This window comes from Vespa crabro, chromosome 17, assembly GCF_910589235.1.
Source record: "Vespa crabro chromosome 17, iyVesCrab1.2, whole genome shotgun sequence".
NCBI lineage: Eukaryota > Metazoa > Arthropoda > Insecta > Hymenoptera > Vespidae > Vespa > Vespa crabro.
In genome coordinates, this window is record NC_060971.1 from 1100371 (window position 1) to 1113762 (window position 13392).

At 31.9% G+C, this 13392-nt stretch overlaps 1 protein-coding gene across 1 annotated transcript in view; it reads right to left on the reverse strand.

Annotated features, from left to right (window-relative positions):
• LOC124430194 overlaps positions 1-13392 on the reverse strand; it is a 50699-nt gene that overhangs the window by 35336 nt on the left and 1971 nt on the right. The gene's annotated exons all lie outside the window — the stretch shown is intronic.

The following is a 13392-nucleotide window of genomic DNA, read 5'->3' on the forward strand; positions in this document are numbered from 1 at the left end:
AATATCGTGGCTATAAAGTGACGTACAGATTCTTTTTTTCTTATCTTGAGAAATGGGCGGTGAGTAAACGAAATACTGTTTTTGCACGGAAATTTGACAACAAAAAAATGAATATTAAAAAAATTAATTAACGCGACGGAAAAATCGTACGCTACTTTGTAGATAATGTAGTCTGCTAGTTTTTCTCGGTTAAATCGAAAAACATTGTTTCGAAAAAAACGCAAAAGAAAGTAAAGATCTGATTATATAAAATAGATGTTTTTCTTTGCTCACGTTTAATCAACGATTCCTGGCCCATACGAAGTTCCTTCAACAGCAGAATAAAACATCTTGAAATCCTTTGTACGTGCTTGACGAACGTCTTTCGTATTACTTTGCGCGCCAATCTCCGCTTTATCGCAACGCTGCTTATCGACTTTCATGCAAAATTCATCAAACAACGATAGCCGATTTACACAAGCTTTGCAGTACGAAGATATAATTTCATAAAATCTATCACTTTGACCGAGTAATTTGCCCAATAATCGTCGATACGCCGCAAAGCAAAAAAAGCCTCGTTTGCGCCAAGTTTCGTCTTCAGAAATGATCAAACCTTTCCCTATTTCTGTTGTTAATTTTTATTCCTCTTTCGCAGCAATTTTCCATTGACATCTTTCGCACGTTTTCTGCAGCAGTGTGAATGTACTGGATGACGCGCATCGTAAAACGATTGGTACATCTCTTTCAATAAATCCAAAAAATTTTTCTATTCCTCGTAAACCAATTCCTAACAATTGGAGTGCTAAAATAATTCGTTTGTTTATGCCTTTATTTTTTATTTATTTTCAATGAAAGGACTAGAATTGGCACTAGTTGATTCGTAGGAGTCACACAATATCACTAATGAAAAGCGATTCAATGAAATTCGCGGCGCCGTTGCATCGCATCGCGTTTCACAATGTTACTGATTGCAGAAAAAAACGGTGACAAAGTTTAGAATTTCGCATACATACAAAAGGACACAATAGAACGGGTATGCGCGTCTGGTCAAATACGTATGTACGCCGGGTCGAATCATGCGACTCATCGTAGCTCGCAGCTGCCCGACCGTACTACCTAAAAGAAACAGCTATAAATCCGTCAATTTTTCGGATATGGTTTAAATTGTTCGCAAAACTTCGAAGTTAATAAAAATGCAAAAAGAAAATCGATTTTTTTTAATTCCTAAGATGGCCAAAAACCTTAACTCGACAATTAGCTGCTTATTATACTTTATTAGAAGTTGAATTTACAGCCGTCGGTAAGAGCGCCATAGCGGGGAATCTAGCTACGTTTGATATTATTGGTTCCAATGACGCGAAGCAAGGTATTGATTAGCGCGCAGACAATTTTCCCAAAGTTTTGTATTTCCAATGATCTTAGGACGTTGCTCGATCGTTGCTTGATTAACTTGCGACTCATTTGTGGATCTAATGATTCGCTTTACATACGATCCTTCAAATCATGTCCACGATAATTGGAGAAAATTTCCTGAGAAGATGTTGGAGAGTCGCGTTCGTTTACGCGCTTTTAATACGCACGTCTGAAAGTTTTGATGGCCGCGTCGACCTTCCCTTGAATGATTTCGAATCTTATGACACCTGTCTTTCAAAAAGCCTCTTAAATCCTGCATTTCCTTAAACATCTTAAGATTTTTTGCTCATTCTCGATTTGTGATAACGTCAAGTTTGTTTGTGATACACGAGTAGATCATCCATCCCTCGAGTTAAGGCTTTCAAGACCTTTTCACACTTGTACTTCGACGAACGATCGCAATGATGCATGATTTTCCTTAAATACGTAAGGCAGATCGAAAATCGCCTTTACGATCGCTTTTAACGATCAATCGTTCTCTTGTCGTATCTTCGTCGAAGCATCTGCCAAGCCATTGCAGATAATCATTCGACTTCACCACCGAGTAAAGATTTCAAATAGTAAAACTTTTGTATGCTTGGGATTTTGTTGCTCTAACATTATATATAAGTGAATGAAATGTGCCGCGGGACGAATACCGTCCTTACTTCGTAAATACTTGAACAACGTTGGCAATTCGACCTTCGGTAAAATCGCAAACTGTTGTTTGCTCGTTGTCGATCATCTTCTCCTTTTGATCCCTCGCGAATCGATATAACCTCATCGAATCGAGAAATAGATTTTCAAATACAATTCTTCGAAACTTGCCCTTTCTTCGTGCGAAAATTCTTTCCGCCAAATCGATTTGCAATTGTGCGATAGTCGCGGAATTGATTTCGCGCCTTGATATGATATCAAAACGGTGCTATCGTCTAGGAGTGACAGAGGAAAAAAGGATAAAAATGTGATTGGAGACTTACCAAACGCCATAGATATCGAACCGGCCGCCGTGAAAATCTCTTCCTCCTTGCGCTGTCATTCGCAACGTTAAATCCCTTCGTTGCTATCCGACGTCGACTTAGAAACGTTTTTTTTTTTTTTTTTTTTCCATGCAATGCGTGCTACTGTAACGACGATTTGCAATGTTTTGCATACGCGTGATTATGACAACGTACACTCTAGTATTCCGTTTTTTCTCACTGATATTTATCAATATCCCGCTCGAAAGACCATATACCACGTATGGATAGTGACTTTGCGAAATAAATGACGCAAGAAGCCCAGTTTCTTAGTTGATTATAGTTATCACAGTATTTTTATTAAAGTGAAATACAATCGTCGATGTTCTTGATAATGTACATATTGAATATTGTAGCATTTAATAAGACTCTGAATGTCTGGATGATTCGAGCCCAAAAGATGCAAGTTGATTAACATTCAAGCGCTTCAATCTTCATCTATTCGCGAAGAGAATGATGAGATTAGGAAAGGGAATGTAAAGGGTGTAAAAAAAAGTACAATCAGAGCATGGAAAGGGAAAGAAAGATTGAGGATAGTTAGTTCGAATGTTTAAACAATCCCATATGTGCCCTTTTTGTTCTAATGATCCTATAGATTAAAAGATGAGGTAACACGAACAGAAAGAGAAGAGGAATAACGTGTCTCCCAATTATTATTTCAATCGGAATATATAAATGATAACGAACAATTTTTAATAATTCGCAAATATAATAGATAAAAGAAAAACAAATTAAAAAAAATTCTTCGCTTCTATCTCGTAAAAATTGCCTGTAATCAATTTTTTTTACGATCGAATATCTTTACGCATAAGAATGAATAGAAGAAAGAAGAAGAAGAAGAAATATACATTTCGTAATTATTATTTTAATTGGAATAATATATTTATGCGTGTTTTTATATTTATATAAAAATTTCTTCGAATCAGCCTTTCGCCAATGGCTTACGTTCGCGTTCGCGTTACATCGTCTTCTTTGCTGTCGTAACGAATGATGTAAGCGCGTAACCATTGTGTCACACTTACGCCGCGTTCACCGAGTTTCTTCCCGTACGAGGATCGATGCACGTACCAAAAAAGATGAAGGACAAGAAAAAATAAAAAAAGAAAACAATGTGTTGACGCCTGATAATCAATTAATCGAAAATAATTTCCCAACAAGTTCTATTCACTTTCTTTTCTCTCTCTCTCTCTCTCTCTCTCTCTCTCTCGCTCTCCCCCTCTCTCTTAGTTATGTGTCCGAAAGTAATAATGTAAATTAAATTAAATACTAGTTAAACTTTACAGTTTTACAAGTAAGGCTCTTCTATTTTGACAATTTGAAAGAGAATACAAATTGGCTTGAAAAGTTCTCGAAAAAGAGCATACTTGATTTGAATTAAGATCACCTTTTAATCGTGCATTAAAAAATAATCTAAACGAATAAACTTATCGGTAATGGAACTATAAATGAATAAAAATAAATAAAAAAAGAAGAAATAGTTTGTTTAAATAGTTCGACAGATAGAAATGTATAAGATGACGTTAAAATTTTCAAAAACGTGGCTTTACATGAAACATTCGCTGGTAATGAAGGGCTGAACTACAGAGGGAGGGAGAGAGAGAAGCAAGAGGATGTATCATTTTTCAATTTCTCTAACGCGTTATACAGGAAATGTGCGTGCCGTTGAACGCCACGTACATTTATTTCCACTTTAATAAACTACAAAGTGTATCCGAGGTATCGTTTACGGCGTTAAGTGTCTCCTATTAAATAACTCGTATGACTTGAAAGATAAACTCGCCTTGCACAAATACCGTGTGCATCCTATATAACTGCAGTAGTCTCGGTAACTAGTTGCACACGCCAAGAAACATTACGAAAGTTACGATCTCTCTTTCTTCTTCCTTTCCTCATTTTCTTTCTTGTTTGATTGAAAGAAAAAAATCTATTCAAAAAGAATGCAGCAGAGTAATTTAATTGACAAAATTACTGATAATGAAATTATAAAAGTTATGTGATAAAAAAGAAAATATAAAGTATCACAAAGACAAAAAAACGTCGATGTTATCATAATTAAAAAAGTGTTTGTTATTATTTGATATCGAATAAAAATTACGTGAATTAATTTTTACAATGAATATTGTAAACAAAATTGAAATGATTAGGATAAAGAAATTAATTACGTTTTATGCATTTTAAGATGAAAGTATTATGAGAAAAAAATATTTTGATAAAATTACTTCCGTCAAAATGCACTTTCTACTCAGAATGAATCAGTTTTTCAATAAACGTCTGATATTTTTTAATTTAATATACACGTAAAAAAATACACAGATTGATAAATATACGTAAAATTAATGCGTTACATCGTTACGAATCAACGTTTCATACTTCCCGAATGACTGGAGGATAAATAATAAGGAAATACGTAGGTACTTAGATAGAGCATAGCATAACAGCAAGAATGCTTTGATTTTCTGCGAGTCATCGTCATTCACCGATGTGTTGTCGTTTAAGTAGAAATGATTAATAGTCGAATACGCGCGATTAATGTGTTGCCACTTTCGTCAGCATATATTCGATAAGACATACGATTTAACGTCATTCGCCGTCCGATTATAGAGATGTGATTTTTCAATTGAAGTTTCATTAAAAAACAAAAACGAATAAAATTCGAAGTTGATTATCAAATCGTTTAGAAAAGAATTTCATCGCGAGAAATCAGCTTGCTAATGGAAGAATCAGGTCTTCAACCTAAGAAAATCGATCTCTTTGGTCTACTTTTCTACTTGCGTCTGTGCGTCTGTGCGTGCATGTATATATATATATATATACATATGATGTGCGAAGGGACAAGTTGGATAAAACTTTAAATAGAGAGTATGTAAGCGATAGTAACGTATACAAGTGGAGTGTAGGACGACGGTCTAATAATAATGTAAACATCCGAATAGCGAACAAGTGTCTCATGGCGAGACAAAGATCAAATGAAAGAGAAAAAGACAATCAGCGTCTAACTTTAGGACACTAAGAGTTTAGTGTATCGATATTTACTGTATCGATATTTCTTTTTTTTTTTCTTCATTTATTAGAATATATTACATCTCCGTAAAGAGAAATTTCCCTCCATGCTAAACCTATCATCGGAATTCTTATTTTTCTTTCGTCAGATATCCTTTCGGAAGACTGACTGGAAAGAGGAAATCCCACACATATGTATATATATATATACACATATATATATGTATATATATATATATATATATATATGTATATATATATATATATAAAACTTTATACACACATATACATATACATATACGTATGTGTGTACCAGTTAATCGTGTTCAGAGATTGTCACTATATCGCATGCTCTAATCAAATTCTAAATCATCTTCGATGCGTTCAATTATGAATTTATATTGACTCAATTTACAAATTAGATGTAATTAGAAGAAATTAGATCGAAATTTGATAAAGTAATATATATTTATGGGACTCCTTATGTAAACCACAAGAATATTAATTATTTCTTGTCTAATCTACATTAGATCAAATTAAATTTAAAAAATGAATTAATTAATTTATGTAGGAAATATATAAATGTGACTCGAAAAATTAGTATATTAATAACTTACTTTTTTACGATAACTATTCGTTACTATCATTTTTTTTTTTAATTATTTTTACTTTTAACTAATCTACAAATTAGAATATATATATATATATATATATACATATTCTATTTCATATATATATATAAATCCTTTGTTTGTTCCGCAATAAAATGAATCATTTGAGAAAATCACAAAGATATCCATTACTAAATATCTCGATAAAGCTTAGAAATGCATATCATCTATCATCGATTATACAGTAAGACTTCTAAACGTCTCTGGGATATCTTTACGCGAGGTTAACGGTTAAAGCAACGTACCGCTGTCATCGCACATCGTAAACACACCCTTATCGATTAAAATCACTAATAGCAAGTAATGCAGACGAACGTAAATCTTACAGCATTATGGAACTATGGTATATCTTTTTCTATTAGAACATAGAGAATATCCAATTTTGTTTTTGTTTTTTGTTTTTTTGTTTTTCTATGGAATCCAATAATTACAAAATCAAACACTTGTTAAATATTAATACACAGTAATATTATTATTTTATTACATAAGCTAATTAAATAATAATATTTCATTAAAAGCTTGGATTATTATTATTATTTTTATTATTATTATTATTATTATTATTATTATTATTATTATTATTATCTTAATTTTTTAATATCAATAATATATACGTTATATAGTATTATATATCGATATACGTACTATATTTAGTGATATAATATTTATAATTCTCGATATACAACACTGTACCAAATTTTCTTATTATTAAAAAAATTACTTGTAACAGAGGGAGAAAGAGAGAGAGAGAGAGAGAAAAAAAAAGAAAACTAAAAGACATATTTATTATAACGAACAAAAAGATACATGATTGCAAACGGAAAGTCGATTTTCTCCGAATAAATTAGGACTTTCCATCGTCAATTCTCTGCTTCTATAAAGTCGTTGCTAAGAAAAAGAAGCTACCGGAAAAAAATGCAAAGTGTTCCAGTCACGAAAGGTCAGGCAGAAAGATGAGCAGCGTGCTTTGACCACGAACGTAAAAGTTTATACATTAATACGTATATACGTATATATACATATATATACATATATATATACTCTGTATGTACATACATATATATACTTCGACTCAAAGCTTCTAAAGACAGACAGATATATAAATAGATGTAACCAGCTGATTGGTGACAGGGTATAAAAAAAATCTCTGTAACCGCGATCGATCTTACAAATATGGAAGCAGTTTTTACTTTTTCTTCTTTTTTTCTTTTTCTATAAGATTAACAAACTGGTAACAATACTGGTAACAATTGTTAAACAAAAAGGTTTTTTTTGTATCAACGCTCATCGTTCTTACGTCATTAACTATCTCTTTAAATATGCGAATTCATATATTCCAAGTTTACAATTAATTCTGCTCATTTAAAATTTATAAAAAATATTGTTAATTTATAAAGATTGAATCAAAAGTTCCTGGATGATTTTACAAATTGATTAAATACTTCTTCGAGATTTTTTTAGGCTTACATTTTTTTCCTTTCGAATAGTAAAGAAGTTCCTGGGAGATTGTGATTTTACAATCTAGTTAAAAACATGTTAACGAGTTGCAAAACAGATTTAGTTGCATTAATGCAACTAAGTAGATAACTATGAGTTTGCGTTAAATATTTTGAAGTTTCACCTGGTCTTTTGTTAACCAAAAAAGAGCAAATGAAATGGGTACCAATTATCTCTAATTTAATATCATTTAATGTGAAACACCCATTTTCCGCAATATTTATTATTTATATTATATATTATTAAAACGCGCGTACGCGATCACATACACATAGATAAAATCTTAGATATACGTCACGTCGTTCATCCATAATGTATTAACAATTGGCAGAAAATAAATCCGGTTTAAAACCTGTAATTCGAACGACACGAAAGATCGAACACGTGCTTTCGCTTCGAGTGAAAGAAATTGATCGTAGTATTGAGATAACAATGTTTCCGATCTCTACGAGTCAAACTAATGAGCGAGATGTGATCGATTTTTCGAGTATATCACAATCGATGATTTCTAAAAGTTTAACTTTCGAATTGGACGTCATGCGAAGTCGAAAAATCGTAAAAGAAAAAAAAAAAAATAGAACAATGTTCGCATTCTTTATTTTTCTCGCTCGTGGGAACTCTTCTTTCACTTTGAGAAGTATCCTTGAAATCATTGGATTCTTCTCTTTGGACATAAATATGTCCAAACGAAATAATTTATTGTCTATCAGCTTATCAAGTAGATTCGAGGATGTTATTTCGTAAATTTACGATTAACAGAATGAACAGGAAAGGGATGAGTAATAAAAAGAAAAAAATACAAGAGATTGTGAGAACAAATGCAAAGTGAAATTAGGCTAAACTAATAATTTGAACTTTCGACGGTAGGAGTCAATGTACGGTGACGAGTGGGTGGTCATGCTTATTACGAATTATCTTATTCGAAATAGAGCATAGTTAAAATGTTTCGCCTTTCTCCTTCGCTTATAGAAAAGGAAGTGGAAAAAAAGAATGGAGGTATCTTCGTTTCTCGATCATCGATCTCATTCCGCGATGATCGATCATGTATCGATCTTACATTTTTATTTTACTGCGCTTTTATTATGTACGCACCCGTATGAACATTAAAGTGTCATTTATATTAATTTCATTAAATTGTTCATAACGAGAAATTAAAAAGGAATATAAAATTGAATTTAATACAATTTAATTAAATACAAAATTTCATTTATACAAAGTTAATTAATACTCGTTTTACTTTCCCAAATGACCTATATCTAATTACGACCTAATCAATAGCTGTCTCGCGCATCCAACATCAATTACCTTCAAAAATTGTGCAGACGAACTTACTCGAAGACTGATCGCTAGAATCTGATATATTTCTCAAAAATAAAATATAGAAATAATCTAAAAAATGTAAAAACAATCGAGAGACCTCTTTTGCTAAACTTGCACTAACGTACGTATGTATGTATTATTAAAGAGACAAATTAAATGACTCAAATATTATTGAATAAAAGACATACATATCATTCTGATCATTGAAATATATTATAATTCTCAACAACGAATTATTTCGAGAGTCTAAGAACAATGTAAATCGATAAGTAAACAGGTAGCTATCGAAACGAAATCAAATATGCCGACAGCAAACTAAAAGATCAATATTAAAATTGGAAGGTCTGAATGATGCATATACCTATATGATGCATATGCATATATATATACATACATATATATATACAGATGCATATATACAAATGCATATATACCGACGCTACACCAGTGATTAATTTGTAACAGAAAATTATCTGCGGCGAGCATCGCATGATCGTCGATTTCTTTTCCCATTAATGACTCCCTAGAAAAGAGCATAATAATGCCAATACGCAATGATAGTTGGAATGTTCCGAATATTCGAACTCGACGATCAATCGGAATCGAATGGTGACAGAGAGAAAGAGAGAGCGACCCGGCTATACCGAGATTAATTGAATAAATAGAAACACCGGATTGTAAATATCCAAACGAACAAATATGGACAGCAAGTCGGACAAATAAGTAATGCTCTTTCAAACTCGTTCAATGTTTTATAGAGAGAAAAAGAAATTAATACAAATAATAATACGTGGTTGTCGATAAGTAAGAGAAAAGTAATGAGAAAGTTCTACTTCCTTTCGAAAATATAGATATAAATATAAACATTTTTATAATTACTACATTTTCTTGTGTACCTGAATCTAATCAGGCGTATGATAACCGAAAAGTCGTACATCCGCACGTTTGCTCAATAAAAGAGGATGAGGGAATATAAAAATTTGTTTTCTTTAACTATTCGATTGGGTTGTAAAAGTTCTCCACGTTGTGCAAAAGTACTCCACTGGCACTACTTATTTCATAATCGATTATCTATATTCGGGTCAACTTCCATGGTGTTTTCAATACTTGTTAGGAGTGACGTGATTTCTGTGGTGGTAGCAAGACTTTCAAACTGCTTCGCTTCTTGATTCAGAAAAAGGCAACATACAGCATTCCATTCAATGCTCTTCCTTCAAGGTATCGTGCTCTCATTAAAGGTGTAATGTTACGTAGAGTGTCCATCAAGTATCTTTCATGTGGATTAAATAAGTTTTAATAAAAATTATACGTCTATTGCTAAGATCATCCGAATAAAGTAACATGCCAACTTCAATGCGCAATAATAAAATCATTTATATTTTATCATCGATTATTTTAATTCTCCCCTAGATGAATTTTTCTAAAATTGACAAAAACTGTTTCTCCATCTTTTTCTCTAACAAATTCTCGAAATTATTTTTTGATGATAAAACAACAACCAAATAAAAAATATACAGGTCCAATGATAAAAGAAATATCAAATTTTTTCAGAAAAAAAAAAAAATTATTCTTGCTTCTTATCGGATAAGTAATTCAAATTGATGAGTTTCTAATGAAAAGCACAAAATATACACGTAGGCTTGTGTGTGTATACACACACACACACACATCTCATCGATCTGTCGGCTTATCTTGAAACATTTAAGAAGAACGAAAGATACATGAAAGACTTGGCGTAATTGGTAGCGTTTACAAAGTGTAATTGGCATGTTGATATCGGAACCGGCAAATAGGAAGCTCAAACGACGAACAGAAGCAAATATCGTTGAACAAGATACCCATTTCGTTTTGTTTCGTTGCAAATGCATTCGAAGTGTACGCGCAATTGAAACTTTCTAATCGGCCGAGTCCTACCTTTTACGTGGCTACGGCGCCCTCCTAATCGACGATAGAAAAACCACGAAGAAAGAAAGATCGTTCCTATGTCGCTTGGACTCTGTCGTTCCCTTCTCAATATATACATCTATGTATATGTATATAATATATGTAGATAATGTAGATAGGCGAAAGACTTTCGTGTGGCTTTTAGAAAGCGGCAATAGCGATATTAAGATAATCAATAAAATCAAGTTGAATATTGCTGTAATTATAACAAATTATATTTTTAAAAAATTACGATTACTATAACGTATTCGTAAAGTTTGATAAACTTTCGATCGATATTACAACCCTTATTAAATGTACAGAGTGGGCTTAAAATTACTATTTCAAACTTGTAAAATATACGAGTTAATTTTATCTGTTCGATCGTAAAAACAATTTCTAGACCGGTAGTTATATACAATCTGAAAAAGTATAATTTCTATTGATATAATACTTTCCGATTTCCTCTCAAAAAGCTCGCGTCCTTGTAATCTAAAATTTGATCCGACTTAAAAAAAAAACTCACACATTTAATGTATAAATCTATACATTAAATATATATTTAATATAATAAATCTCCACATATTTAATATTTTAAAAACGAAATTTATATTAATGCAATACATTTTTATCCGGCCACTTAATAAAGCATACAAACATGTTAAATTTGTTCACGAAACATATATTAGACGTTTATTAATGAAAAGTTATATATATATGTATATATATATATATATACGGAGTTGAAGAAAACATATCTTGAATATTGATAATAAAACGCGATCAATTATCTAGTTACTTTTTTAATAAGAAACTTTAGTTTCCTCCGTCGGTAAAAAGAAATCATGCTACCAATGAACAAAATCTTGATTTCACAGTAAGTAAGAAATACATCGATACGAAAGAAACTAAAAAGATAAAGTGGGCGATACATCTCGAAAAGAGAGAAGCCGATTCCAAAAAGGAAAGAACGACTATTAGATGTACGATATACGGTTCGTAATAAAGAACAAATACGGTAGTAGTTCGCATTACAGGCGCGACGTGATCGTAACGTTACACACTATTTGCAGTCCCGATTACAACGCTATTTATTCGCACGATTGTTTCCCTCGATTGTATTAATAATAAAAATATATAGATACACACACACACACACATACCATAGATGAGCAACCCATATGTATAATTGTTGATCAGCATATATCTTGATCAATTTAATATTATCCTTCATTTATCTATATTCGTATTATTATTTATAAATATCGTATAATTATGAAATATTGTCTTATTTCAATCAACTCAATATATAATCTCTCGGTATTATCTTATTATTTAATTGTCCAAACTATAACCTCGAGTTCCAAAACTTTTATTTTTTTGTTCGAACAGCGATAGATCATAATAATTTAAGAAGTGTTCTCTGAAATTATAGGTGGACTGCATAATTGTACGAGAAGTGGAGGAAGAAACGAGAAACGTGATCTAAGCGGTAAGAGTATGTATCTCAACGGGGGAAATCGAGATCGCACATGACAGAGAAAGAGAGAGAGTGAGTGAGTGAGTGAATGAGTGAGAGAAAGAGAGAGAGAGAGAGAGAGAGAGAGAGAATTACATCATTTTACATTAGAAGGAAAAGCACGTAAGCGAAGAAAATCCTATTGCATGGTTGAGTATTCTATCCTATATCCTTAAGATAAACAATATATGTACATATAATACATATACTTGATAATTTATAATATTGTAATATATGAGATAGATATTACTTGTTAATATATACATATCATATCGCATATTGATTTATATTATCCATATATTGTTTATCTATATTTGAATATAAATATATAATATTTACACATACACAAACACACACACACACACACACACACACACACACTTTGTAATATTTCTATAAGTATAATCATTATTTAATTAATATTATCACGTGTCATTCATGTAATTATATCTAATTCGAATTAATTAATCTTACAACTAATTTCAATTATGAATTTATATTACAAAAGTATTTTTTTATGTAGTCCAGGGTCCTTTAAGAGAACAGCAAAGGGATCGTTCGTAACGCATAGCAAGTTTATGATAATCGATCTTGCGCGTACTATCACTCGTTTACGTTGCGATATTCGTTTTTAGAATAAGTTTCCACTTACGACGAAGAGATAGAGTGAGAAAGAGATAAACCGGTAATCGCAAAGAAACGTTCCAGAGTAACGGTCGAGTATGTCTCCTCGGCAACCTTCGACAACACCTGCGAGAGCACGTTCCGTCCTTTTTACATATATACATATCTATACATGTACATGTATCAAATTAACACATACCTGTACACCCATATAGTCGACTCTTTAACATTATTGCATAATTACATAGGATCGCCATAAACTTGGATGGACGAGAAAACACCAACAACGTAACCTATTTAATTTTAATTTACCTATGTAATTTTAACATGTAACGTATTAAAATGCCATAGAAAGAGAAAGAAAAAAATAGAGAGAAAGAGAGAGAGAGAGAAAGAGAGAGAGAGAGAGAGAGGAAGCGAAAACTTCATCGATGATTTCGTCTAATTC